The following is a 27,542-nucleotide window of genomic DNA, read 5'->3' on the forward strand; positions in this document are numbered from 1 at the left end:
TATTCGTAGCTCACAGATTATTGGGCAAAAATCACTTATTGATGTATAAGTGTTTTTTAATATTAAGAAATTAATTCTTTATATATGTATCAGAAATATTTTTCTCAGTTTGTCATTTGATATTTATGATGAGTTTTTGCCACATGTAAATTTTTGAATTTTATGTAGTTGAATTTATTAGTCTTTTATTTTATGGCTTCTGTGGGTCTTATTTTTTTTGAGACAGAGTCTCACTCTGTTGCCATGTTGCTGGATTTCAGTGGTGCCATTATGGCTCACTGCAACCTTGATCTCTTGGGCTCAAGTGATCTTCCCACCTCAGCCTCCGTAGTAGCTGGGATCACAGGCACGTGCCACCATACCTGGCTAATTTTTATTTTTATTTTGTAGAGATGGGGGTCTCCTGTGTTGTCCAGGATGGTTTTGAACCCCTAGTCTCAAGCAATCCTCCTGCCTCCGACCTCCAAAGTGCTGCGATTACAGGCATGTACTACTGTGTCTGGCCATGGCTTCTGTGTATTAAGTCACACTTAGAAAGGTTTTTCTCTTCCTGAAGTTATAAAAAAGTTCCAATTCTTCAGGTACTCATGGTTTCATTATTTTTGATAAATGAATGAAGTTAGAACCTGTATTAGTTAAGAATTACATTGAGGTACATCTAACAGAGATTCAACTACAAAATAGGGTTTCTCAGCCTTCTGGATTCCTGAGAAAGGAAAGTTGGAAGTAGCATTACTTTCACTCTTACAACAAAAGAAATCACAAGACACTCTGTGAATTCACAACTTTTCTTGAATTTGTCAGCAAGCTGAAGTTCTAGGTCAACTCAACCTTAATCTAAGGAAAGACATCTTGATGGAGATGTAGCACAGGTGCACTTGCTTATTTGGAGCCGACTCCCCCACTCCCCTCCCGTCAAAGTTGTAAGAATCCAATAAAAGTTTTAATGAATTGCTAAAGGCCAACTGTAGCCCAGCATGAGAATACAGAAATGCTGGGACTTACAAGTACAGGGAGAATTCACATTCACTTGCAGGGTCCTTTCCACGAACCTTAGTGTGTATTCACAAGAAAGACTGGGGGTAGTGTGAGAGTCCTGAAAAAATATCACTCATGGTACAGGCCTGGGGAAAAGGAAGAGCAGCTGCTGAGGGGAAAGGCACCAAGCCCTTCCCAGATTCTTCTCCCTTCTCTTCCCTATGGAAACAAAAGCCTTAAGTTGCTAGATGAAAAGCAGTAAGTCCTGTCGTTAGGCCATAAGTCACATATAGGTGAAGACCCATTGCAGCTGGAAAAAGGGAAAAGAAAAAAATCCTCTAACTTTGTAGGGCCCAGACCATCCGAAGTATTCCAGCTGGGGGTGGCATAGGATCAGGGAGAAGGCCCTGCCCTGAGACTCAGGGGCACAGTGCCTGTCTAAAACTGAAGCTGAATCAGAAAAACAGAATCTCCCCACCCTGACCAACCAGGCTAATAAGCATTAAGTAACAACTGCAGTCTACTGCCGAAATACCATCAAGAACATGGAGGACGACATTGAGCAAACCTCTGGCAAACCAGCCTCAACCATAAACACAGAGTAATATTAGAGAAACCTGGAGCCTGTTACGCACTGACATTAACATAGCAAGAACAAAATCCAAACACAGCTCAGCTCCTGACTAGAATCAATCTCCCATACTAAAGTCCTAGCAGAAGGAAAGGGGTGATCATTTTCAGGTATAAAAATGATTTAACTCAGTCTTTACTCTCACAATAGATGTCCAGCTTTCTTTTTTCCTTTTTTTTTTTTTTTTTTTTTTTTAAGATGGAGTCTCACTTTGTTGCAGGGCTGGAGTGCAATGGTGTGATCTCAGCTCACTGCAACCTCCGCCTCCTGGGTTCAAGCGATTCTCCTGCCTCAGCCTCCCAAGTAGCTGGGATTACAGGCACCCACCACTATGCCCAGCTAATTTTTTGTATTTTTAGTAGAGATGGGGTTTCACCATATTGGCCAGGCAGGTCTTGAACTCCTGACCTTGTGATTCGCCCACCTTGGCCTCCCAAAGTGCTGGAATTACAAGCATGAGCCACTGCACCCGGCCCAGATGTCCAGCTTTCAACAAAATATTATTACAAGGCATATGAAGAAGGAAGAGAAAATCACCACACTATAAAGTGACAAAGCAGGCCGGGCGCGGTGGCTCATGCCTGTAATCCCGGCACTTTGGGAGGCCTTGGCTGGTGGATCATGAGGTCAGAGTTCAAGACCAGCCTGGCCAATGTGGTGAAACCCCGTCTCTACTAAAAATACAAAAATTAGCTTGGCGCGGTGGCAGATGCCTGTAATCCCAGCTACTCGGGAGGCTGAGACAGGAGAATTGCTTGAACCCAGGTAGCAGAGGTTGCAGTGAGCCGAGATTGTGCCATTGCACTCCAGCCTGGGTGAAAGAGTAAGACGCTCCCTTTAAAAAAAAACAAAAGAGAGAGAAAGCAATTAACGTAACCAGACTTAGATATATGATACATATATTGGAATTATCAGGAAGAAACTTAAGGAACTATGTTTAATATGTTAAAGGATCTAGTGGAAATGGTAGACAGCCTTCCTGATCAGATGGGTAATTTCATCAGAGAGATGGCAACTCTAAGAAAGAATAAAATGGAAATTCTGGAAATAGGAAGTATAGTTACACAGATAAAGGTTGCTTTTGTCAGGCTCACCAGTAGTAGTTTTTTTCCTCCACAGTGGAGGAAAAAATAAGTGAACCTGAAGATAATTCCATAGAAATTATCCAACATGAAACAGAAAGAAAAAAGTGAAAAAAGCAAAACAATACCAGAACAGAGCATCCAAGAGCTGTGGCACAATATTAAACAATCACACGTATATGCAATTGACATCCCAGGAGAAAAGAAAGACAATGGAACAGAAGAAATATTTGAAGAAATAATGGCCAAGCATTTTTCAAAAAAAGGAAAACAACTTTTTTTTGAGACAGGGTCTCATTCTCACCCAGACTGGAGTGCAGTAGCACGATGATGGCTCACTGTAGCCTCGACTTCTCAGCCTCAAGAGACCCTCCCATCTCAGCCTCCTAAGTAGCTGGGACTATAGGCATGCACCATCTCACCCAGTTAATTTTTTATTTTTTGTAGGGATAGGGGTCTCCCTATGTTGCCCAGGCTGGTCTTGAATTCCTGGGCTCAAGTGATCCTCCCACCTTGGCCTCCCAAAGTGTTGGGATTACAGGATAAGCCAACATGCCTGGCTGAAATTCTCAAAATTTATGATAAACACCAAGCTAAAAATCCAAGAAGCTCAGAGAATACTAACCAGGGTAAACACTTAAGAACAGACCTAGACATATATTATTTGAACTGCTGAGAAAGGAAGACAAAGATGCTAAAGGCGGCTTGAGAAAAAAGGAAACATTATATAAAGAGTAACAAAGATAAGAATTATAGTAGACTTCTGATCAAATCTATATAAGCTAGAAGACAGTGGAGTGGCATTTTTAAAGCACTGGAAAAAAATGTGTCAGTGTGGAATTCTATACCACACAAATGATACATTTCAAAAATGAGAGAGAAAGAAATATGTTTTTCAGGCCACCAGGGTTTCTCTTCTTCATAAAACTCTTCTTCAAAAAGTTGGCTGCCAATCATTGATTCTCTCACTTCTTCCTAGCTAACCGAATGCGTATTTTAAAAATTAAGGTAAAATTTACATGTCATAAATTCACCATTTAACTATTTTAAAGTGTATAATTCAGTAGGTTTTAGTACATTCACAACATTGTGCAATGATCACCACTAGTTCTAGAACATTTTCATCACTCTCAAAGAGAAACCCTGTACCTATTAGGCATTCAGCTGCTATTCTACCCTCCCCCTAGTCCCTAGCAATCATGAATCTGCTTTCTGTCTGTATGGAACTTCATATTCTGAACGTTTCATATAAATGGAATCATAGAATATGTGACCTTTTGCACCTGACTTCTTTCACTTAACACAATGTTTTTAAGTTTCACCCGTGTCGTGGAACCTATTACTACTTTGTTTATTTTTATGGCTGAAGAATAATCAATTATATGGACATACCACATTTTGTTTATCTGTTCATCATTTGATTGACATTTGGGTTATTTCCAGTTTTTGGCTACTACGGATAATGCTGCTGTGAACATTTGTATACAAGGTTTTGTTCCTGTTTTCAGTTCTCTTGGGTATATACATAGGAGTAGAATTGCTGGGTCATGTGGTAATTCTATGTTTAACTTTTTGAGGACCTATCAAACTGTTTTCCATAGTAACTGCACCACTTTACATTTTCACCAACAATGTATGACGAACCCTAATTTTTAGTCAGAGCTGCAGAACCCTGAGTACACTGCAATTCCCAATTCCCCAGGATGAATTGTGATTTCTAAAAGCCAATTGAGGCATATTATGTTTTCCAAAAATTGCAGTGATATTTATAGTCTGACATGCTTTTACTGTAACTTGTCACTTCATCATCATGAGATGGTGTCTGTTTCCTCTCCTCTTGACATTGAACAGATTTTGTGACTGATTTAACAAATAGAAGATAGTGTAAGTGTTGTTGTGTCATAAAAGGCAACATGGCTTTGTCTAGCTTTTTTTTTTTTCCTCAGGACACATGCCCTTGAATCCCTGAGTAGCCATACAGGAAGTCCAGAAGATTATGCAGAGAGACTACATAGAAATAGAGTGAGATGTTCAAGGACCCCCAGTTGTTACAGCCTCAGCTATTTATCTTCTCAACCTAGGCATCAGATATGTGAATAAGTGAGTCTTCAGATGATCCAGCACCAGCATTATCTGACCGCCACTGTGGCCAGATCCCAAACAAGACTGCCTAGCTGATCCCAGTCAGTCCCACAAACAGAGATAATAATATCGTAATTGTTTTTTAAGCCACTCACTTGGGGGTGATTTATTAATCAACAAGAGATATCAAAGCAATTGGTCTCCTTTGTCAGATTCCCAATTTTTAGACTTCTTTTTTAAATTTTTTTAATTTTTATTGAGACAGAGTCTGGCTCTGTCGCCCAGGCTGGAGTGCAGTGGTGCAATCTCAGCTCACTGCAATCTCTGCCTCCTGGGTTCGAGCAATTCTCCTGCTTCATCCTCCCGAGTAGCTGGGATTACAGGTACCCGCCACCATGCCCAGCTAATTTTTTGTATTTTTAGTAGAGATGGGGTTTCACTGTGTTAGCCAGGATGGTCTTGATCTCCTGACCTCATGATCCGCCCACCTCGGCCTCCTAAAGTGCTGGGATTACAGGCGAGAGCCACCACGCCCTGCCTAGACTTCTTTACATCTAAGGATGGACATAGGACCCAGTTCTGACTGAGAATATACAGGGAAATTTTCTGGGAGGACTTCTGGGAAGGAGTTTCTTTCTGATATAAGAGACATTGTATAGGAGGACTTGCTTACAGCTCCTCAGCTTATGCTCCCTTTCTTCCTGCCCTTTAGTGAGAAGTATGGACGTCATGCTTAAACCTAGAGCAGCCATTGTGGTCCTGAGGTGATAGGCCAGAGGTTAAAACATCAGTATCTGAGGATGATGGAGAAGAATGCACAGTGTTAGGATGTCCAATGACATTAATCTCTAAAGGAACCCTGGAACCTCCTGAGTTTGAGTACTGTTTCTGAGCCAGAACACTTCTATTTACCTACTTTTCATTTTCATGTACCATGATTCTGGGTTATAGCTGTTTCCTAGTTTCATTCAAGTTGCAGTTTTCTATTTTTCTTGTTGTTTTGAGGTGATTTTCTAGAGAAGGAGTAAGAAACCTATGTATTCATTATCTTGAAACTGATCAACTTTATTCATAGTAAGAAAGTTCAAGTTAAAACAAAATAAGATCTCATTTTCATTTCAGGTTGACAAAAATAATGTTTGATTATACAATATGTTAGGAGAGGTATGGGAAAGAGACACTCTTATATAATGCTGGTTGGAACATAAATTGGAACAAACGTTTGGAGTGCCATTTAGGGGTACTTATAGAAATGTGAAATGCACATAGCCTTTGATCCAGCAGTTCCCCTTCTGGGAATTTATCTAATAGATAAACTCATATATTTGCACAAAGACATATGAAAGGATATTCACTGCATCATTATTTAGAATAGTGAAACAGTGGAAACAACTTAAGTGTCAGGCTCATTAAATAAATTGTTATATATCCTTACAATGGAATATTATGCTACCATTAAAAACGATGAGGTAGATACATATGGTCTCATATGTAAATTGAACAAGTGTGTATAGTGTACTCTCTTTCTCTGTCTCTTTTTTTTTTTTGGTGATGGAGTTCCACTCTTGTCGCCCAGACTGGAGTGCAATGATGTGATCTCAGCTCACTGCAACTTCTGCCTCCCAGGTTCAAGCAATTCTCCTGCTTCAGCCTCCCGAGTAGCTGGAATTACAGGTTTGTGCCACCATGGTCGGCTAATTTTTGTATTATTAGTAGAGACGGGGCTTCACCATGTTGGCCAAGCTGGTCTTGAACTCCTGACCTCAGGTGATCCACCTGCCTCGGCCTCCCAAAGTGTTGGGATTACAGGCATGATCCACTGTGCCTGGCCTGTGTCCTCTCATTTTTGGAAAAAATGTTTAGAAACACACACACACACACACACACACACACACACACACACACGCATATATATATATATATATAGATATATAGATATGTATAGATCATTAAGGGCTATCTTAAAGGCTGGCTACTAGACAGGTAGATGAGTTTTCTATTTTCCACTTCTGACAGATTGTTACAAGGCAGTATTTCTTTTCTTTTCTTTCTTTTTTTTTTTTCTGAGACGGAGTTTCACTCCTGTTGCCCAGGCTGGAGTGCAATGGTATGATCTTGGCTCACCGCAACCTCCGCCTCCCAGGTTCAAGTGATTCTCCTGCCTCAGCCTCCCGAGTAGCTGGGATTACAGGCATGTGCCACCACGCCTGGCTAATTTTGTATTTTTAGTAGAGATGGGGTTTCTCCATGTTGGTCAGGCTGACCTCCAACTCCCGACCTCAGGTGATCCACCTGCCTCAGCCTCCCAAACTGCTGGGATTATAGGCATGAGCCACCGCGCCTAGCCTGGTAGTATTTCTCTATCGCCTGTCCAGCGATGTTCTGCATGGCCAAGTGACGGCTAGGCTGGCTGTGTAATGTACCACCTTCTATTTGCTTTCCATCCTTTCCCGTCTCATGTCCCTTTTCCTTGACTGTCCCTGTGAAGAATTAGTACTTAAATGCTTTGCCTGGGCTCTGTTTTCTAGGCAGATGGAACTAAGACAAACAGTGTAGCTTAAGTATTTCATCATACTAGTTTTAAATGGGGGGAGGGGAGAGAACAGGAACTGCTCTCAAGATATGCGATTCTCAGTGTGTTCCATATCAATGTACTTGTCGAAAAAACTCTTGCAAGTACTGAGAGAATAGAAGTCATGGTATAAAAGCTCTGCCAGTGAGCACTGAGCCTTTGGAGATTCCTTTTCCATTTAATTTGTTTCTCTTCAAAATCACAATTGAAATGCCCAAGAGAATATAAAAATAGAACATCTGTATCTGTATTAGAAGGACATTTATATTTTGTGAAATATCAGCAAGATACAGTGCAAATATGCCCAGATTGAAGGGAATATTAATCAGCTTTTAATTTCAGGAATGTAGAAGAAAAACTCACTTGGAAAATAAGTAGATTAAAGTCTCCCAAAGAGGTCCCCTCACAAACTCAAGTTCAGAGGAGCAGAGCTGGGAGTGAGAGTGGGCTGTGGGATAGTATGGGGAGGGGACCAGTGACCTTGGACTCTGACCATGGCCCAGTCTTGGAGCAGCTCTCTCCTTGCTCACTCTCAGCTTTTCTTCAGAGTAGATACCTCTGGGCACTACTGCAGCACCATCGCTGCAGGCCCCCCAACAAAGAACTGTGCCTCAACTAACACGGCTGTCACACCATCACAGAGAAAAAGCAATTGCCAGCTATGTCACCCAATGTGGTGTGCCTACTCTTTTTAAAAATTTATTTATTTATTTATTTTTATTTATTTATTTTTTTATAGAGACAGGGTCTCTCTATGTTGCCCAGGCTGGTCTCAAACTCCCTGGCTCAAGAGATCCTCCTGCCTCAGCCTCCCAAAGTGCTGGGATTACAGGTGTGAGCAACAATGCCTGGCTTCTTTTTTTTTTTTTTTAAACAGGGTGAAAAATTATGCACTTTATTTACACAACTTTGCATTAAACACTTGCATTTTAAAAGTCGCACTTTAACAAGACAATTACCTATAATAAAGTCATGCTTCATGAACATGTAGTATAGTTCAGGTATTGAACTGCTTGTTTTTGTAAATAAAGTTTTATTGGAACACAGTCATGCCCATTTGTTGCTGTATTGTCTGTGGCTGCTTTCTCACTACAATAGCAGTGTTGGGTATTTGGAACAGATGCCTGCCAGTCTAAAATATTTACTATCTCACAGTGTGGCTTGCAACAACACTGTAGTTAAAAGCAGCCTGTGATAAATAGTTTCAGTAACAGTATATTCTATCACTTGTTCATTTTCCCCAAGCCCTAGTACAAGCATACTCTATAGGCTCAAAGACCTTTTATCTCTAGATATAAATGCTGTATAAAGGCTTTTCCTTTATAAAAAATCATGTCTTTTAGAAACATTTTAATCCTTTCCTACCTGATACGTGGTGTTACAATTTGACAAAGTAGTAAACTCTATAAAGCACCTTTAGGTGAGGACCAGTTTTCTACTGAAAGGGAACACGATTTAATACAGAATGAGAAAAGTTGGACTTCAAGCACAGAAAGGGTTAACCCCTCTAGAGCATCTTCTTCCACTTCAGAGGATTATTTACAACCATAATAAACCCTGAAGTTCATGTTCACTTCTCCAGATAACTTCAGAAAGGACTATTTTAGGCTATTTATTTCGAATTCACCTACATCTATCTCTTGGAAGTATGAGGACCAAAAATTGTTTTAATTACATGGGATTTGGGGAAGAACTCATGACGTTAGCCATCATTATAATTTCAGGGAGCATGCCTCCAATATCCTAGGAGTGTCACTGTTATATTTACAGCTCTTCTTGAGTTTGTGCAAAAAATTTACATTCCCATGTGGGTCCTGCATAGGTGCCTAATAACTATACCATTTTCTCCTTTTGGAGATGGTTGGTCCCTTTCCCACCCTTTCCCTATGTCTTAGTCTGTTTTTGCTGCTATAACAGAATACTTGAGACTGGATAATTTATAATGAACAGAGATTTATTCAGTTCGCAGTTCTGGAGGCTGGGAAGCCCAAGCACATGACGCTGGGATCTGATGAGTCATCCCATGGTGGAAGGCAGAAGGCAGAAGTGAGTGTATGAGACAAAGGGAGGCAATAGGGGCTGAAATCACTTTATAACAACTTATTCCCATGATAACTAACCTGCTCCTGTGATAACAGCATTAATCCTTTCATGAGGGCTCTGCTCTTGTGACCTAATTACCTTTTATTAGGCTTCATCTTTTAATACCTTTGCACTGGAGATCAGGTTTCCAACACATGAACTTTGGGAGGCACATTCAAACCGTAGCACCCTGTTTCCCCCCAGCAATTGTAATTCCAAGATGGCAAAAGTACTCAAGATTAGGGGCTGAAGATAATGATGGATGATGGGTGGTGGTCAGTGGGGAACAAAGCTCAATTGGATATGTGATATCAATGGCTTCACTGGAGAATAAATAGGCTTGGAATTTTGAAGAACCAATAAACTGCTTATATGTAAGAGTGAGAAAGATGTAATGCACAAAAATCATAGAGCTGTAAGTTCAAATTTGGGGTAAAAACTATAACAAAATTGGCTTGCTTATGGCCAACCACAAAGTAGGTTGCAACCTGACTCAGTGCTACATACTCAGAAGGTTCCTAGTAATTGCTTTCTGATGAGGAGGTGAATCACCACGGAACAGTGGTTTTCAAACTTGTTCATTTGTCACCAAATATTGTGCCAAAATATTTTAATGTTTTACATGATGAAAGAATAAAGGCAACTTAAATTTATCTCTATAATATGCTACTTTTACTCATTCTACAATGCTTTGCTGAGGGAGAGAAAGGGGTAGAGTTACAGCACATATGCTGGAAATTGTGCAATGGGTAACACTGGGCACTTGAATATCATTTCCCAAATGTGTCAGGGTGTAAAAAAGGCTGGGAACTGCTGCTCTAAAGAATAGGTCTTGCCAAAATCAGGTAATCTTTAATACAGAAACATTCCAAGTGGATGGAGGTGGCGATATCACCTGTCATGACTTGGCAAGATTAAAAAAAAATCCAGGTCCACGACATACTCATTAATCATCTGCTCCACCAGCCAGACAGGTGTTGAACAGGAAGCCAGGGGTTAGTTACAGCTTGACAGGAATATTTTAGCACAGAATCAGAAGAGACAATATCATTTCCTAACTAGAAGGCTTGGGCAGAAGCTGCTATCCTTGCTGGGGTGGATGCTAAAGGAGCGCAGGGGTGTACTGAGTACATGGGAGCAGAGGAGGGATTAGAGCAAGGAGCAGCCAGCTGGCAGACTATCCTCCATGACTCAGAGCAGAGAGGTCAGGAAGGAGCTGAAGTAGGCTGACTACTAAGTCCCCACAGCTGGAGTGTTGTTAATTCTGATCAGCCTCCTGATTCTTGCTGCTCCATACTGGCTTCTTGGATCCACGGCTCTACTGGCCAAGCTTGGTGAGCCATGGTCAAGAGGACCAACAGAGTGGGCTACTTAATTTTCCTCCATCAATCAGCTTCACTTTACAGGCTAGCTGCTTCACTGGAGTGTGAGAAGTAGCTGTAGTTACTCTCTTAGGAGAATGAAAAAAGTGGTGGGGAAAGAATTTACTAGCTTTTCAAGAAAAAATCATATTTACAATAAGAGGTAGGTAGGTAAAATACTGATGGGAATAATGTTAAAGGAAAAAAACCAGCATGTGAAATTATTTGAGCACTAAGAGTATATAACTGTGTAAAAATGTGTCCATAAGAAAAAAGACCAGAAATACCCCATACTGATAGCATTATTTATTATGGGGGGGAAAGTTGTGGGTATATTTTTCCATTTTCCATGCAGAATTCTGAAAATGGAAAAATATACCCACAACTTTACCCCCCCTAACAAATAATGAAGATGCACTGTACTTCTATAGTTTAAAAAAGCATTTCAAAAGTAAACAATTAGGGCGCTTTCAATCCAATGATAGATTAAGTTGATTCGGACCATTTCTCCTGCCAAGAACAACTAGAAAATAGTGACAAAATATTTTTAAATGATGTTTAAAGGCATTTTAAGATCTCAACAAAAGTTTGATAAAACTATAAAAAATTACTTTGAAAACTTTGGTAAAAACTACCAAAGCACTGAGGAATTATGGGGCCAAGATTCAAGTGACAGGGAAAGCTTACTGAAGTGAGCCTGACATTTGGGGCTGTTCTTCCTCTTAAGGTCAATGACAAGGGCTAACAGTCTGAAAAACTGAGCAGAAAATTTGAAAGATTTATAGGTTAAAGGAAACAAAACTTGGAATTTGCTTGATGAGAATGAGGGGTTCTGGTAAAATCCACAGGCTTTTGGTCAATCCTGAAGAGCTGTACCATAGCAGTAAGCATGAACTGGAAATAGATAAGCGGTCACAGGGATTGAATCTACTTTGAATCCTCTCAGTCTCTGATTGAACTATGGTGATCCGGGATTGCCAGTACCTCTAGCTTAGCTACCAGCCATGAGATACCAAAGCCTGACAATATATTAGGAGAAAGGAAAAGTACAATCTAGTCTCATTTATGAACATAGATATTAGGAACCTAAACAAAAGATTACCAAACTAAATCCATGTATAAAATCAGCAATACACTATGACTGAATTGGGTTTATTTCAGGAGTACAAGGCAAGTGTAATATTGAAAGAGCAATCACTGCAATTCACATTAAGAGAATTAGGAATAAACATTATATGATCATATTGATAGATGTAGAAAAATATTTTGATAATATTAAACATTCATTCATTAGGAAAACTTCTCTCAAACAAGGAACAGATGAAATCGGATAAAGAATACTAAGCAAACATTAAAAACTGTGAGTCAGTCTCCTTTCCTTGCTCAATAAAACCATTTTGGCAGCTTGGGAGGCGTGCCCTGCTCCCAGAGACCTCAATTAGGTAAGTAATAAACCTTTTTATACCCTCTGATTGTGAGTGGCATCATCAGTCTTGATATTCAAACCAAATTTTGGGTGTGGGCTCATCCTGTTGCTTTAGGGTGGTCAAACAAATCATAAAGCTTCCAGAATGTAACATAGAAGACTATCTTCATTACCTTGAGGTTAGGAAAAATTTCTTAAAAAGGACACAAAAAGCACTAATCATAAAGAAAGACTGACACATTGGACTACATTAAAATCAAGATTTTTATTTATCAAAACATGCCTTTAAGAGAGTATAAAGGTAAGTTACAGAAGGGGAAAAGTATATATACAAAATATTTAGCCAACAAGGCGGTTGTATTCAGAATATATAAAGTTTTGCAGGACATAGTGGCTCACACCTACAATCCGAGTGCTTTGGGAGACTGTGGGTTGGGGGGTGGGGGTTGTTTGAGGCCAGGAGTTCAAGACCAGTCTGGGCAACACAGCAAGACCCTGTCTCTACAAAAAAATTAAAAAGTTAGCAGGGCATAGTGGCCTGTGCCTATAGTCTTAGCCACTTGGGAGGCTGAGGTGGATGGATTGCTTGAGCCCAGGAGCTCAAGGCTGCAGTGAGCTATGATTACACCACTGCACTCCAGCCTGGGTGATAGAGCAAGACCTTGTCTCTTAAAAGGAAAAAAAAGTTCTACAAATCAACAAGAAACAGACAGACAACCCAATAGACAAATGAGCAAGGGACCAGAACAAGCATTTTACAGGAAAAGATAGCTATTAATAAATTGCTAACAAATGAAAAGGTTTGCAAACTCACTTGAAATCTCAGGAATATAAAGAATTAAAGCCACAATGAGATACTAATATAGGCCTACCGGAAAATATGAAATTTAAAAAATTGACAATGCCAAGAGATGATGAGGATCTGGAGCAACTGAAACTCCCAAACACAGCTGGTGGCAGTGTAAATTGGTACAACCACTATAGAAAACTGTTCGGCAGGATCTGGTAAAGCTGAATATATGCATTTCCTGATGACCCAGAAATTCCACTCCTAGATTTATACTCAAGAGAAACACACACGTGTTCACCAAAAGTCATATATTTGAAAGTTCAAAGTGGCATCATTTATAACAATCTCAAACTGGAAGCAAAAATAATATTGTACATCAGCAGTAGAATGGATAAGTAGATTGTGACATATTCGTATAATGAAATGCTAAACAACAATGAAAATGAATGAATTACTCCTACATGTAACTGCACAAACATAATGTTGAATAAAATAGTGTATACTATATAATTCCATTTACAGTTCAAAAATAAGGATGTTAAAAGAATAGAAATTACCTTTGGGGAGAAGGGAGGGTAGGAGGTGATTAGGAGGGGACACAATAGAGTTTTGAGGTGCTAGTAACATTATATTTCTCAAATATCATGGAAGTGGATACTTTGGTGTGGTCCCTTTGTGCTAATTCATCAAGACGTACACTTGAGATTTGTATATTTCTCTGTATGTATGTTATACTTGGATATGGTTTGGATCTGTGTTCCCACCCAAATCTCATGTTCAATTGTAATCTCCAGTGTTAGAAGTGGGGCCTGGTGGGAGGTGATTGGATCATGGGGGCAGATTTCTCATGAATGGTTTAGTGTCATCCCCTTGGTACTGTCCTCATAATAGTGAGTGAGTTCCCATGAGATCAGGTCTGACCTAGCACAGTTCCAGTTGTGGTGGCCACAGGCTTGCTTGTTTCACCACACCCTCCCCAGCCTCAGATGGCTCAGCACAGAGAGACTGTGTCTGGGAGAAAGTAAGGGAAGAGAACAAGAGTTTCTGCCTGGTAATCCAGATAATTCTTCTGGATCTTAGCCATAGAGTTACCAAGGTGGTAACTCTATGCGTTTGCAAGAACCACAGCATTACTGGGCTTGGGGTGCCCCTTAATGCAGATATGGCTACAGTGATCAAAAACATAGTATCACAACACCCAAATCCCTTTGAATAATTAGAAAGTCTTCCCAAGAAAGATGGGTATGAACAAGCCCAAACTGAGAAGACTACAATAAATACCTAACTCTTCAATGCCTAATGCACTGGTGAACATTTGCAACCATCAAGACCATCCAGGAAAACATGACCTCACCAAATGAATGAAATAAGGCACCAGGAACCAATCCCAGAGAGACAGAAGTATGTGACTTTTCAGACAGAGAATTCAAAATAGCTGTTTTGAGGAAACTCAAAGAAATTCAATATAACACAGAAAAAAAATTCAGAATTCTATCAGATAAATGTAACAAAGAAATTGGCATAATTGAAAAGAATCAAGTAGACATTCTCAAGTTGAAAAATGCAATTGACATACTGAGGAATGCATCTGTCTCTTAATTGTAGAATTGATCAAGCAGAAGAAAGAATTAGTGAGCTTAAAAACAGGCTACGTAAAAATACATAACCAGGAGAGACAAAAGAAAAAAAGAATGAAAAACAATGAAGCATGCCTATAAGATCTAGAAAATACCCTCAAAAGGGCAAATCTAAGGGTTATTGGTCTGAAAGAGGTGATAGAGAGGTACATATAGAAGTTTCTTCAAAGGCATAATAACAAAGAACTCCCCAAACCCAGAGAAAGACATCAATATTCAAGTACAAGAAAGTTATAGAATACCAAGCAGATTTAACCCAAAGAAGACTACCTCAAGGCATTTAATAATCAAACTCCTTAAAGTCAAGGATATATAAAGGATCCAGCCAGGTGTGGTGGCTCACACCTCTAATCTGAGCACCTTGAAAGGCCAAGGTGGGAGGATTGCTTGAGGTCAGGAGTTCAAGACCAGCCTGGGCAACACAGCGAGACCCTGTCTCATTTTTTTTTTTTTTTTTTTCTGTTCAGTTCTCCTGTTGTTCATTCTTTTTTTTTTTTTATTTTTAATTTTAAGTTCTGGGATACATGTGCAGAATGTGCAGGTTTGTTACATAGGTGTACATGTGCCATGGTGGCTTGCTGCACCTATCAACCTGTTATTTAGGTTTTAAGCCCCACATGCATTAGGTATTTGTCCTAATGCTCTCCCTCCCCTTGCCCCCCATCCCCCGCTGTCTCAACTTTTAAAATAAAAAGGAAAGGATCCTAAAACACCAAGAGAAAAGAAATAACATAAAGTGGAGCTCCAATTTGTCTGGCAGCAGACTTTTCAGTGGAAACCTTACAGGGCAGGAGAGAGTAATATGACATATTTGAAGTGCTGAAGGAAAAAACTTTTACCCTAGAATAGTATATCTAGCAAAAATATCTTTCACACATAAAGGAGAATTAAACACTTTCCCAGGCAAACAAAAGCTGAGGAATTTCATGAATACCAGACCTGTCCTACAAGAAATGCTTCAGTCTAAAAGAAAAGAACGTTAATGAGCAGCAAGAAATGATCCGAATGTACAAAACTTACTGGTAATTGTAACTATGCAGAAAAACACAGATGAAACAATCAAAAATAATAACTCCAACAACTTTTCAAGACATAGAACAATAAGAAATAGAAACAACAAGAAAGTTAAAAAGCACGGTATTTGTGGATCACTTGAGGCCAAGAGTTTGAGACCAGACGGGCCAACATGGTAAAACCCTGTCTCCTCTAAAAATACAAAAATTGGCTGGCTGGTGCATGCCTGTAGTCCCAGCGACTTAGGAGGGTGTGGCATGAGAATTGCTTGAACCCAGGAGGCAGAGGTTGGCTCACTGAGCCAAGACCACGCCACTGCACTCCAGTCTGGGTGACAGAGCGAGACTCTATCTCAAACATAAATAAATAAGTAAATAAATAAATAAATAAGTGGGGGTATGAAGTTAAAATGTAGAGTTTTTATTAGTTTTCCCTTTGCATGTTTATTAGTTTGTTTATGCAATCGGTGTTATAATCAGTTTAAAATAATGGGTTATATTATTTGCAAGTCTCATAGTAACTTAAAATAAGAAAAACATACAATAGATACACAAAAAATAGGAAGCAAGAAATTAAAACATACAACCAGAGGAAATCATTTTCAATAAGAGGAAGAGAGAAAGAAGAGAAAAAAGGAAGACAATACCACAAAACAACTAGAAAACAAATTTTTAAAAAATGACAGGAGTAAGTCCTTATTATGGACTTAGTATTTTATTATGTTATTATCCGTAATAACATTGAATGTGAATGGACTAAACTCTTCAATCAAAAGACATGGAGTGGCTGAATCAATAAAAAAACAAGATCCAGTGATTTGTTGCCTACAAAAAAACTTCACCTATAAAAACACACATAGGCTGAAAATAAAGGGATGGGAAAAGATACTCCATGCAAATGGAAAGCAAAAAAGAGCAGGAGTTGGCTGGGTGCAGTGGCTTAAGCCTGTAATCCCAGCACTTTGGGAGGCCAAGGAGGGTGGATGACCTGAGGTCAGGAGTTCAAGACTAGCCTGGCCAACATGGTGAAACCCCACCTCTACTAAAAATACAAAAATTAGCTGGGCATGGTGGCAGGTGCCTATAATCCCAGATACTTGGGAGGTTGAGGCAGGAGAATCACTTGAACCCGGGAGGTGGAGGTTGCAATGAGAAGAGATTGTGCCATTGCACTCCAGCCTGGGCAACAATAGCAAAACTCTGTCTCAAAAGAAAAAAAAAAAAAAGAGTAGGAGTAGCTATCCTTATATCAGACAAAACAGATTTCAAGACAAAAACTGTAAAAAGAGACAAAGAAGGTCATTATATAATAATGAAGGGGCCAATTCAGCAAGAGATATGGCAATTGTAAATATATATTCACCCAATATTGGGGCACCCAGATACATAAAACAAATATTATTAGAGCTAAAGAGAGAGATAGATCCCAGTATAATAATAGCTGGAGACTTTAACACCCCACTTTCAGCATTAGACAAATCACCCAGACAGAAAATCAACAAAGAAAAATCAGACTTAATATGCACTATAGACCAAATGGACCTAATGGATATTTATAGAACATTTTACCCACAGGCTGCAGAAGATACATTCTTCTCCTCAGCACATGGATCATTCTCAAGGATAGATCATTTGTTAGGCCATAAAACAAGTCTTAAAACTTAAAAAAATGGAAATAATATCAAGTATCTTCTCTGAGCACAATGGAATAAAACTAGAATAACAAGAGAATATTTGGAAATATTGGAAAACTCAATAACAAGAGAAAATTTGGAAATTATACAAACAGATGGAAATTAAATAATATGTTCCTGAATGACCAGTGGGTCAATGAAAAAATAACAAAGAAATTATTGTAAAATTTGAAACAAATGATAATGGAAACACAACATACCAAAACCTATAGGATACAATGAAAGCGATACTAAGGGGGAAGTTTATAGCTAAAGTGCCTACATCAAAAAAGTAGAAAAATTTCAGATAACCTAATGATGCATCTTAAAGAACCATAAAAGCAAAACAAAACCAAACCCAAAGTTAGTAGAAGAAAAGAAATAACAGAGTTCAGAGCAGAAATAGATGAAATTGAAATGTAAAAAATACATAAGATCAATGAAATAAAAAGTTGCCTTTTTGAAAGGATAAACAAAATTGACAAACCTTTAGCCGGGCTAAGAAAAAAGAGAGAAGACTCACATAAAATCAGAGATGAAAAAGGAGACATTTCAACCAACACCACAGAAATTCAAAAGATCATTAGAGGCTACTAGGGGCAACTATATGCCAATAAATTGGAAAACCTAGGAGAAATGGATAAATTCCTAGACACAAACAACTTACCAACACTGAATCATGAAGAAATCCAAAACCTGAACAGTCCAGTAACAAGTAATGAGATCAAAGCCATAATAAAAAGTCTCCCAGCAAAGAAAAGCCCAGGACCTGATAGCTTCACTGCTGAATTTTACCAAACACTTAAAGAAGAAATAATACCAATCCTACTCAAACTATTCTGAAAAGTAGAGGAGGAGAGAATACTTCCAAAGTCATTCTACAAGGGCAGTATTACGCTGACACCAAAACCAGACAAAGACACATCAAAAACAGAAAACCACAGGCCAGTGTTGCTGATGAATATTACCGGAAATGTCATCAACAAAATGCTAGCAAACCAAATTCAACAATGCATTGAAAAGATCATTCATCATGAACAAGTAGAATTTATCCCAGGGATACAAGGATGGTTCAACATATGCAAATCAATCAATGTGATTCATCATATTAACAGAATGAAGGACCAAATCATGTGATCATTTCAATTATTAATGAATAAGCATTTGATAAAATTTAACATCCCTTCATGATAAAAACCCTCAAAATACTGCATATAGAAGGAACATGCCTCAACATAATAAAAGCCATGTACAACAAAACCACAGCTAAGTATCAGACTGAATGGGGAAAAACAAAAAGCCTTTGCTGTAGATCTGGAACATGACAAAGATGCCTGTTTTCACAATTGTACTGGAAGTCCTAGCTACAGCAACCAGGTAAGAGTAAGAAACAAAGGGCAAAACGTCAAATTATCCTTGTTTGCAGATGATATGATTCTATATTTGGAAAAACCTAGAAACTTCACCAAAAAACTATTAGAACTGATAAACAAATTTAGTAGTGGTAGGATACAAAATCAACATATGAAAATCAGTAGCAATTCTATATGTAATAACAATCTGAAAAAGAAATCAAGAAAGTAATCCCATTGATAACAGCTACAAGTAAAATTAAGTACCTAGGAATTAATCAGACAAGTGAAAGATCTCTATGATAAAAATTATGAAACATTGATGAAGGAAATTGAAGAGGACACAAAAAATAAAAAGATATTCCATGCTCATGTATTGAAAGGCTCCATGTTGTTAAAATGTCTATTCTACCCAAAGCAATCTACAGAACCAACATAATACCGATCAAAATACCAACGACATTCTTCACAGAAATAGAAAAAACAATCCTAAAATATATATGGAACTACAAAAGAAACAGAATAGCCAAAGCTGTCCTGAGCAAAAGAACAAAACTAGAGGAATCACATTACCTGACTTTAAATTATACTACAGAGGTACAGTAACCAAAACAGCATGGTACTGGCATAAAAACAGACACATGGATCAATGGAACAGAATAGAGAACTCAGAAACAAATCCATGCATCTACAGTGAACTCATTTTTGACACAGGTGCCAAGAAAATACGTTGGAGAAAGGACAGTCTCTTCAATAAATGCTGCTGGGAAAACTGGAAATCCATATGCAGAAGAATGAAACTAGATCCATATCTCTCACCATATACAAAAGTCAATCGATTGGGTCTAGTTTTTAAATTTTGATTTCAAAATGTATTAAAGACTTAAATATAAGACCTCAAACCATGAAACTACATTGGGGAAATTCTCCAGGACATTGGACTGACCAAAAATATATGGAATAATACTCTACAAGTACAGTCAACCAAAGCAAAAAAGGATAAATGGGATCACACCAAGTTAAAAAGCTTCCACACAGCAAAAGAAACAATGAACAAAGTGAAGAGACAACCCACAAATGGAAAAAATGTTTACAAACGATCTCTCTGACAAGAAATTAATATTTGCAAACTATTCATCTGACAAGAGCTCCCGAATATATTAGGAGCACTCTATAGGAAACAAATCAAATAATCTGATTTATAAATGGGCAAAATACCTAAACTGACATTTGTCAAAAGAAGACATACCAATGGCAAACAGGTCTAAGAAAAGGTCCTCAACATAAGTGATCATCAGATAAATGAAAATCTATCTGAACGAAAATGAAAATGAAAATGAAAATCACTATGATGAGATATCGTCTTGCCCTAGTTAAAATAGTTTTTATCCAAAAGACAGGCAATAAAAATAGCTGGCAAGGATGTGGAGGAAAAGGAACCCTTGTACACTGTTGAAGGAATGTAAATTAGTAAACCATTATAGAGAATAGTTTGGAGGTTTCTCAAAAAACTAAAAATAGAACTACCATATGACCCAGCAATCCCACTCCTAGATATACACCCAAAAGAAAAGAAGTCAGTATATCAGAGAGGTACCTGTACTCCTGTGTTTATTGCAGCACTATTCACAATAGCCAAGATTTGGAACCAACCCAAGTGTCCATCAACAGATGACTTGATAAAGCAAATATGGTACACACACACAGCAGAGTACTAATCACCCATAAAAAACGATGAGATTCTGTCATTTGCAACAACATGGTTGGAACTGGAAGTCATTATGTTAAGTGAAATAAGCCATGCATAGAAAGACAAACTTTGTATGTTCTCACTCATTTGTAGGAGCTAAAAATGAAAACAATTGAACTCATGGAGAGAGAGAGAGTAGAATAATGGCTACCAGAGGCTGGGAGGGGTAGTTGGAGGGTTGAGGGGAGGTAGGATTGGTTAATAGGTAACAAAATAGAAGGAATGAACGAGATCTAGTATTTGATAGCACTTCAGAGTGACTATAGTCAATAATAGTTTAATTGTATATTTAAAAGTAACTTAAAAAGCATAACTGGATTGTTTGTAAGACAAAGGATAAATGCTTGAAGTGATGGATACCCCATTTATCGTGATGTGATTATTACACATTGTATGCCTGTATAAAAATATCTCATATATTCCATAAATATATACACTTACAATGTACCCACAAAAATAAAAACTGAAGAATTCCCTTTTCTCTGCATCCTCATCAGCATTAATTTTTTTTCTTTTTGATAATAGGCATTCTAACTGGGGTGAGATGATACCTCATTTTGGTTTTGATTTGCATTTCTCTGATAGTGATGTTGAGCATTTTTTGTATATTTGTTGGCCATTTGTATGTCTTCTTTTGAGAAATGTCTGTTCAGATCATTTGCTCATTTTTAATTGGATTGTTGTTGTTTGCTGTTGAGATGTTTGAGTTCCTTGTATGTTGTTTTTAATTTTAATTATTATTATTAATATTTTAATTTTATAATTTTTAGAGATAGAGTCTTGCTCTGTTGCCCAAGCTGGAGTGTGGTGGAGCAATCATAGCTCACTCTAACCTTGAACTCCTGGACTCAAGCAATCTTCCTGCCTCAGCCGCCCAGTAACAGCTGGGATTGCAGGTGTGTGCCACTGTGCTTAGCCTGTATAATATGGATATAAATCGCCTGTTAGATGAATAGTTTGTTAATATTTTTACCCATTCCGTTGGTTGTCTATTCACTGTGTTGATGATTTCCTTGCTGTGCAGGAACTTTTCAGTTTGATATAATCTCATTTGTTTATTTTTGCTCTTGTTGCCTGTGTTTTTGAGATCTTATTCATAAAACATATTACCAGACTAATGTCCTGGAGCATTTCTCTTTATGTTTTCTTCTGGTAGTTTTAAAGTTTTGGGTCTTACATTTCACCTTGTAATTAATTTTGAGTTGATCTCTTTCTCTCTTTCTTTATCGAAGTTTCGCTCTTGTTGCCCAGGCTGGAGGGCAGTGGCATGATCTCGGCTCACTGCAACCTCTGCCTCCCGGGTTCAAGTGATTCTTGTGCCTCAGCCTCCTGAGTAGCTGGGACTATAGCAGTGCACCACCACCCCTGGCTAATTTTGTATTTTTAGTAGATATGGGGTTTTGCCATGTTGGTCAGGCTGGTCTCGAACTCCTGACCTCAGGTGATCCACCCACCTCGGCCTCCTGAAGTGCTGGGATTACAAGTGTGAGCCACTGTGCCTGGCCTGATTTTTCTGTATGGTGAGTATTCATTCTTCTGCATATGGATATTCTGTTTTGCCACTTAAGAAGAGAGTGTTTTTCCCCCAGTGTATGTTCCTGGTGCCTTTGTTGATAATCAGTTGGCTATAAATTCATGGATTTATTTCTTGGTTCTCTATTCTGTTCCATTGGTCTATGTGTCACCTTTATGGTAGTGCCATGCTGTTTTGGCAACTAGAGCTTTGTAGTATATTTTGAAGTCAAGCAGTGTGATGCCTCCAGCTTTGTTCTTTTTGCTCAGGATTGATTTGGCTATTCAAGGTCTTCTATGGTTGCATATAAATTTTAAGATTTTTTTTTTTCAATTTCTGTGAAGAATGTCATTGGTATTTTCAAAGGGATTGCATTGAATCTGTAGATCACTCTGGGTACAATGGTCATTTTAAGAATATTAATTCATCCAATCCATGAGCATGGAATGTCTTCTTATTTGTTTTTATCCTCTTCAGTTTCCTTCATCAGTGTTTTTCTTTTTTTTTTGAGATGGAGTCTTGCTCTGTCACCCAGGCTGGAGTGCAGTGGTGTGACCTTGGCTCACTGCAACCTCGGCCCCCAGGTTCAAGCAATTCTCCTGCCTCAGCCTCCTGAGTAGCTGGGATTACAGGGGCCCGCCACTGCACCTAGGCACTTTTTGTATTTTTAGTAGAGATGGTGTTTCACCATGTTGGCCAGGCTGGTCTCAAACTCTTGATCTCATGATCCACCCACCTCGGCCTCCCAAACTGCTGGGATTACAGGTGTGAGCCACTGCACCCTGCCCATCAGTGTTTTTCATAGATTTCTTTGTAGAGATCCCACACCTCCTTGGTTAAATTTATTTCTAGTGTTTTTTTGTTTTTGTTTCTTTTGTAGCTTTTGTAAACGGGATTGCTTTCCTGATTTCTTTTTCAGCTAGTTTGTTGTTCACATATAGAAATGCTACTGATTTTGTATGTTGATTTTGTATCCTGCAACTTTGCTGAATGTGTTTATCATCTCTAAGATTTTTTGGGGGGTATAGTTTGGGGTTTTCTATGTATAATATGTCATGTGCAAACAGGGATAATCTCCTTTGGAGATTTCATATTTCCTTGCTTTTTCATGTTTGATGTGTCCCTATGTTGATTTCTATGAATCTGGTGGAACAGTCACCTTTTCTCATTTTATGGGTTAGATTTCATAGGGAAAGCCTTATTCATATGGATGGGTCTTAGGGTGTTGGTTTAGTGAAGTGCATTGGCTTTGGTTCGAGGTGGATGCAAAAGTGTAGTCTCTATATAGTTTCGTCAGTTGTAATCCATGCTAGTGATGTTTGCATGTGTCTCAGTGGCCTAGGTTGTAATCGTTTATGACAGTGGTGGTGCTCCTTTGCTGGGGGCAGACTTGCTGGGCTGTTTCTCAGGTTAGTGGTGCATATATATGCACATGGTGTGTTGGCCAGTTTGGGGTCTGGCTTGCTGGGGTTAGGGCCATAGGGCTATTACTCTGGTTAGGAGAACATGTGTGGTTGCTTGGTCTGCCTTGGGGTGTACCTGGCAGGGGTGGTCCATGGGCTATTTCTCAGGACTGGGACATAGCCATATTGTTTCTTAGCTGGTTTTTGTGTATGTCTGCTGAGGGCAGCCCACAGGGCTATTTTTCAGGTCCAAGATGACATCGCAAATCTGCTTGGCTGGCTTGGGGATATGTTTGCTGAGAGTCTCCCATGGGGCTATTCATCAGGCCAGGAGCATAGGCACAAGGCTGCTCAGCTGGCCTGGGTGCCTCTTTGCCAAGAGTAGCCCTGCAGGGATGTTTCTCAGACCTTGATAGCAGGCATGGAGCCTTGGGCAGGAACAGGGTAATGGACATGGGGCCTGTTTCTCAGGCTCTGGGTGTGGATGTGTAGCTACTCCACCAGCCTGGAGGCCTATCAGTTGTTTGGTGGTCTGGGGACATCTCCTGCTTGGGGCAGGACACACAGTGGCTTGGCTGGCTTCAGGGCGGGTTCATCAGCTTAGAAGTGGGTTTGCCCTGGGTGAACTGGCAGACTGTTCCTCTGGCTGGAAGTATAGGCAGCAGGAGTTGCTTTCCCTGCTGTGCAGGACCCAAGTCACAGCTGATCCTGGTCCCAGGTTCCATGCACCCGGGATTGCGGCATTCCGCGACCCTTGTGGGCTTGGCATAATGAAGGTGGAGCCACAGTGCTAGGGAGGTGCAGTGGCTACTGGCCCCCAGAACAGGGTACACTTCAGAGGTGGCTTTTGTCTCAAGATGGCACCACGCTGCAGCAGCTTGGCTCACAAGGGATTGGTGGGGGATAGGCAGTACACATCTTGCTCTTCTAATGCAGGGCAATGTAGCTGTGTGAATATTAGGCAGCTCTCTATACTGGGCTCAGGACTTGTGAGGACTGTGGGATTCTCCTGTAGTGAGGACTGTGGGTGTTTGCAGTGGCAGCGGGCACTGGCAAGGATCTTCTGCTTACCTTTTCCCCACACAGGGAAGTCCTACCTGATTCTAGGCCAATCCAATCTGGCGAGGGAGGTGGGGCTTCAGAGGCTGGGTGCCTCCTCACTGCTCCTGTCACCACAGGCATCTCCACTCCCCCACTGCACTCCACCGCTCTCCCCTCAATACTCCAGTCAAATCTTAGCTGTTTATTCATTGCCTTGTTCCTTTTTGTAGTGGACACAAATGCCAGGTGTTTCTAATCAGCCATCTTGCTGCTGTCACTGAGCTGCCCTATAAGTCTTATTAGGCCTAAAACATGCTGCCTTGATATCTTAGAACCTTAAAGGACTCCAAAGTCCTAACCATGAGTTCACCAGCTCTGCCCAGTTATGTTCACCCCCACTCACTAGTTTCTCGATCAGCTGGACCAGCTGTACCCAATCCATAGAATTATTCAAACAAGCCAATCACATCCTCCCTGAGGCACCAACACCTCATCATGTTATTATAAAACCTGCCTCCTATGGCCCCTGTTTTTTCACTCTACTCCTGAGTGCAACACCATGCGGCCCTCCATAGTGTGCAGAGTCCTCCTTCTGTAAGTGGTGAATGTACATGTGACTAATAAAATGCTGTCAATCTCTTCTGTCCAGTGTTGGGTGTAGGGTGTTCAGCCATCCCCAGAATCCTAGAGTGGGACCCTCTTCCTTGCCAATAAGTTGAAAAAGAGGTGAGCAGAACACCACATTACCTATCCAAACAGCTCCGGCTCCCTGCAGCTGCTGCCACCCTCTATGTGGCTGTAACAGTTCTATTACCCATTAGCCTGACCTCTTGCCCCCAGCAGAATCACCATGTTCTGCAAATCCTGCACCTGCTCCTGCTGGTGCACTACATACCTCACAGATAACCCACAGCCACTGCCCTCCCACCACTAAAACTATCTGCTGCAAACTCCTCTCCAGCAACTTGCCTGGCCTTTGCTCCTCTGCCTCAGAGCTCAGCCAAGGGCTGAGCCAAAAATAGTCTCATGTCTTTTTGCAGAGTAGGCCTTTAGCATAGGTTTATTTACTGGTTTGGGACCCACTGATGAAGGGTGCTTGTGCGCACAGGACAGTGGGATCAGTGTCTTCCTAAACAAGGGCGCATTCATGTCATCATCACAGCTAAGCCTGGCATTTCTCACGATGTGGGCATGGATCATCACATTTGCCTTTCCTGCCTCGTGGTTGACAGCGAACAACAAACAAGGGAGATGAAGTACACGAAAAGCCTCTGTGGACGCCGGAGGGCTGCACAACTATCAAGGATTCTTCTTCATTTGTTTCTAGAAAACTTGCTTTAAGCCAGATCCTGCTTTCATTATAATGCTGCAGAGCCGCAATGATTGCAATAGAATTTCTTCAAGGAACTGTTCATGGCTACCAATTCATACGCACCACGAGTCCTATCGCCTTGTAAAGAAACATGTGACTGACGTGCCACTGATGTGAGACTTGTCCCTCCACACAAGCCTTACGAAAGAGCTTCGTTGTGTCTCATACTCAGAAAATACTAGTGAACATCTCAAATATACCAAGGTGCCGGGGACAGAGATGCATAGTTGCTGCGACTCAGCGGCAACACTTTTACAAATGAGCACCTTTGTTAATGCCCAAGAGCTAGAATTTCCAAGAAGTTGGGCAGGAAGCCCCAGAGTAGTATCAGGCAGCAAAACCACCGGAGCTCACACAGCCGGTTACCGCCCGGTGCAGAAGCGTGGCGAGTAGCAGTAGACGGCAGCCAGAGACACTAGAGGGCAACACCCCCCCACCCAATACTCCTAGTCCTGCGACGTCTCGGCCCTGCCAGGGGTCCTGGGCCAAATGCGGTGGCTCACGCCTAAAATCCTAACACTTTGTGAGACCGAGGTGGGAGACTTGATTCAGCCTAGAAGGTCAAGACCAGCCTGGGCAACATGGCGAAAACTGGTCTTTACATAAATTACAAAAATTAGCCAGGTGTGGTGGCGAGCGCCTGTAGTCCCAGCTACACGGGAGGCTGAGGTGGGAGGATTGCTTCAGCCCAGGAGGTGGAGGCTGCAGTGAGCCGTGATTGCGCCACTGCACTCCAGCCTGGGTGACAGAGTGAAACTCCGTGTCAAAAAAAAAAAAAAAAATGTAATCTGCTCCAGTGGTTCTCAATCCTGTCCTTACATCAGAATCGCTGGGAGGCTTGTTAGAAACAGGACTAGCTATAGAATATGTGGTGCTTGTAAAATGAAAATGTAGGCCCTTTGTTCAAAAAGTAGGGAAAAAATGCCATTAAGAGTATTAAAATATAATTCTTTTCCCTTTTTAATTTGGTCTCTCTCCTTCTCTCTCAACTTCTGGTGTTTTTTATTTGTTATTTACTGCTGTTCTAAATAAAGGAAAATTAAAACTTTAAATAATCAGCATGAATTTTACTATTCACGTTTATATTGCACATTGTCAGTTTTAAATGTAAATATCAGAGCACTTAACTTTCATGCGGTATCACTAACATTACAGAATTCATATTCTGGATGCGTGCACATCTACCGAATGTTACTATGGAAGTCAGTGGCTTCCATAACATGCTTACCTTGTACTCACTGAGTCTTGCTGAACTCAGACATTGGTCCACCAGAATTCTGTGTTCATGGGGCATTGCAAATGCTATATTTGAATGGTGACAGACATATTGCATGTATCTCCTCTGCTCATGCGCATACTACATTATTTCACTGGACATGGCTACAAATGACAAGTTCAAAGACGAAATTAGACTCTGCACTCCCAGAGCTTATTCTTTTTCAGAGGTTATGGGCAACGGGAAACATTCAGGGATATTGTAGGGCTATCCCATGCAAGCTGTTTAAGAAGCTTGAATCTGGATCTGGCCAAAACCACAGACTACAGCTCAAAAATGGGCCTCAGCAAGACCAGAGTCCTTTTCTGAGAAGTTACAGCAAAGGGCACCTTATGCTATTCTGGGGTGTACACAACTAGCATGGTAGTTGAGTGGTTTCTTTGGAATTAGACCTAGATTTGAATCTTACTTTTACCACTTTTTTTGTGACCTTGGGCAATTTTTTTCCCTTTCTGCATTTCAGACTTTTTAAAAAATCTGTAAAATGGAGCCAATAGTAATATAAACT

General features: G+C 40.1%; 1 long non-coding RNA gene across 1 annotated transcript in view; it reads left to right on the plus strand.

Annotated features, from left to right (window-relative positions):
* The first annotated feature begins 6,406 nt into the window (after positions 1-6,406).
* LOC131384327 (uncharacterized) overlaps positions 6,407-27,542 on the plus strand; it is a 29,070-nt gene continuing 7,934 nt past the window's right edge. Inside the window, exons 1-3 of the long non-coding RNA XR_009215058.1 lie at positions 6,407-6,447; positions 9,308-9,391; positions 12,083-12,230. This is a non-coding gene — a long non-coding RNA (uncharacterized LOC131384327). The remainder of the gene's footprint in view (positions 6,448-9,307; positions 9,392-12,082; positions 12,231-27,542) is intronic.

The sequence above is a fragment of the Hylobates moloch genome, unplaced genomic scaffold, assembly GCF_009828535.3.
Source record: "Hylobates moloch isolate HMO894 unplaced genomic scaffold, HMol_V3 SCAFFOLD_10, whole genome shotgun sequence".
NCBI lineage: Eukaryota > Metazoa > Chordata > Mammalia > Primates > Hylobatidae > Hylobates > Hylobates moloch.